General features: G+C 44.4%; 1 protein-coding gene across 4 annotated transcripts in view; it reads right to left on the bottom strand.

Moving 5' to 3' along the window:
* PDE5A (phosphodiesterase 5A) overlaps positions 1-3,383 on the bottom strand; it is a 106,651-nt gene that overhangs the window by 35,069 nt on the left and 68,199 nt on the right. The window lies entirely within an intron of this gene.

The following is a 3,383-nucleotide window of genomic DNA, read 5'->3' on the forward strand; positions in this document are numbered from 1 at the left end:
GCGTGGGCAGCCCTGCCCCTCTGGCGGTCTTGACACAGAATTTCAGGGGCTCAACAGGGCCCCGTTCCTCTCAGACACGAGACCTGTGGTTAGAGACACTGCTGCCCAGTGGGAGCTATGGGGACTGAGCGGAGTTGGCACTGGCTCGGTGACAAAACGGAGTTATGATAAAAAAAAAAAACTAAATGGATACACATTTATCTACTGCTCTTCTAATGAGAGAGGAAGGCAGAAAAGGCAATCGAACCAACCGAACAGTCAGCACCTGAGAACTTCATAATAACCGTAACCAGGTCCGTTGAGTCCTTCCATTTTTCTCAGTACTTGAGACTAAGGACCGTTAAAAGGTAGATGGCCACATGCTTAGTTTAAGGCCTTATTTCTGTTATATCCAATTTGAAGCTCAGAGAAGATTAGATTGAAAATAGGATATACAATACAGAAAACTCAAATAAAGCAAGGGAAAAAATAAGAATTATGAATTTCCCATCAACAAATTTACCTTTGTACGACTAATGAATTTTCTGGGCATAGGCATAAATATTTAGTATCCTTGCATACATTATTTAATTCTCTTAAGAACTAATTTTTAAAAATAAAAGTTTAGGAAATATTTGACAGCTTTTCAATTTAAGTTTTAAACTGAGATAATCAGACACTGACAAGATTTGCTATTTTGGTGATTGCTGGATGATGCAGACACCTGTGTAGCTGGAGCTGTAAACGAATTTTTATTAGGTTGATAGAATTGCAATTGGCTGCTGAATTCCAAGCCATTGAAAAGAGCTACTTGACCCACAAGCCACGTAACCCTAAACTTCTCAGTGCAGCTGCCAGAAATCTATTTCCCAAATGGAACAACAGATGCTTTAGAACAATACTGTAATGCAGCAATTTTCAGTTATTCCACAGTGTTTTTCTCTTGCTAAAATTATAAACATAATTGAGAAAATAGTTTTCAGAATTTTCTGAAAGACTATGCTATTTTCAAAGTGAAAAGGAAATAGCCCAGTGATGTTTTTCAGCATTATCTTTAGAAATTACTCTATATGCTAGTTTTTATTTATCTAAAACAGCACATGGCAGAGTGTAACCTCGCCCTCGTTTCTGAACTAACTTAATGACCCCCCAGAGCCTGCAAGACTTCAAAATCTGTCTTTCCATGTGATCATTTCCCACTCACAGTGTGCATTTAGTTCTAAACTTCAGCATTCTAGGAGGGTTAGACAAATGAGTCGATTAAGCCTGATGTGAAAGATGCTTTAAACCTATAAACCTTCGTATATAACAGAAAAAAAAAAGCTCATTTCTTCAAATACCATTGAGAACAAAATAAGTACAGCCAATGCCAAATGAGGTTAACTCCAAAAGAAGCAGAACCTTCGAGGTGAAATCATCTCAGGTTCCTCAAACTGCCCTTGGCAAACGGCTCCCACTCAGTGAGTGATTCCATCGGGATCACAAGTCCTCCATCCCTCCCTTCCTCTGTAGCTATGGCCTCTGGCCCTGGGCCACCTGGACAGTCCTGGCACCCTCACCTACAACTTGTGAGACCCAGACCAGGGAAATTAAACTCTCTCAATCTCAAACAGAACTTCAAAATGCTCGTTACACCTAGCATATACAGTAGTATAGGGTTGCTGTGGATTAAATGCCCTTAGTCAACACGCACGAAGAACTCCAGTGTGCCACACAGGTGGTACGTGCTTCATCGGGGTGGCTACTGTTATATTATTATCCCTTCCCTCTTGGCCACATAGGGTCCAGATCAGTTCCCCGTCTGGCACGGCCCGTCCCCCGCTCCCCTGCAACGTCCCCCCGCTCCCCTGGTCCAAGAACATGTTGGTTTACTGGCTAGTCAGCAAACGCTGCTCACAAGCCCAGAACAAATCAAAACGAACAATAAAAACCTCACGAGATTCAGCCAACGCCTTTCAGCTACTTCTGCACTCTCTCTTTCACACAAAACTGGTTTTTAAAGACCGGTTTGTGCTCACTTCCCCATTTTCTCACCACGGCCTCTCACCTCTGCTGTTTCATTCCTGGAGCTGCCTTCTCAGGAATCACTCCATCACTCCATCACTCCATCACTCCATCACTCCATCACTCATCACTCCATCACTCCATCACTCCATCACTCATCACTCATCACTCCATCACTCCATCACTCATCGCTCCATCACTCATCACTCCATCACTCATCACTCCATCACTCCATCACTCATCACTCATCACTCCATCACTCCATCACTCATCACTCCATCACTTATCGCTCATTGCTCATCACTTCATCACTCCATCACTCCATCGCTCATCGCTCCATGTGTGTGACCGTGTGACCTGCTGGGAGTCAACTGTGTGACCGCGTGACCTGCTGGGGGTCGACCATGTGACCGTGTGACCTGCTGGGGGTCGACCGTGTGACCGTGTGACCTGGCTCCGCTTCCTTGAGCCAGTGACTTGGCTGCCCCAGCTTCAGTGTGGCAGTGTACGTGGGAAACGCACGTCAGGGCACGGGGGACGCGTGTTTGGCGGGCCATGATGATGACGGCGATGAGGAAGAAGCTCTGGGACCTGTTCACGCCCTTCTCATTCCTTATGACTCGTCACAGCTCACACAGACCCGGCCTCTATCGTCTCAAATCTAAGCCCGTGGTTGCAAATATGTAAGTGCCTCAAATTTTCATTAATCTCAATCAAAACCTAGAACAGATACCACTGTACTGCGCTTTTCCCTCTCAGCACACTGAATAAGAGCATAACGAGAATTCAGGAACTGGCCTTATTTGAACCTGATTTCACATAACGCTCTGTAAGCCGTATGGTCAGAAACTAAAATCACTCTCAAGTCTTGATAATGCAGAGTAGGTTATCGGTGACAATGATCACATCTTTGTGTTATTTCCCTAACAGACAACCACTTCGCAGTCACCTGGCCACTGCTCCAGGCATTGGAAACTAAATTTAATTTTGGCCTGGGATAGATGTAAAGATTAAAGCAATTATTAGGAAAGAGATCAGAATCACATAATGTATTAATGTATTATGAAGTCAACACAAGTTATTATCTTCTGCTCTGTATCATCGGTGCCTTTGCAGCCCTGTGAGAAATTCGAGTTGATTGAATGCTGTTACGAGTGTCCATCTAAATATTTACCACATTTGATTAAATGTCTAAGGAACCATGGCTAGTGGAAGCAGATGCCCTGAGAGAGGCATATATACGCATTAACTAGGTGTCTGTAGTTAGCCATTTTCACAGAGGAAGTGGGGAGGATTACCGCCAAGGACTGGAGCTCTTTCGTTTCTTCCTCTGCTGCTGAGGCGTGATATGACAGAACCTGCCGGGCAGAAACAGGGGACAGGTTAGAGAAGAGAGGGCT

This window comes from Pteropus alecto, unplaced genomic scaffold (genome assembly GCF_000325575.1).
Source record: "Pteropus alecto unplaced genomic scaffold, ASM32557v1 scaffold17, whole genome shotgun sequence".
NCBI classification, from domain to species: Eukaryota; Metazoa; Chordata; class Mammalia; order Chiroptera; family Pteropodidae; genus Pteropus; species Pteropus alecto.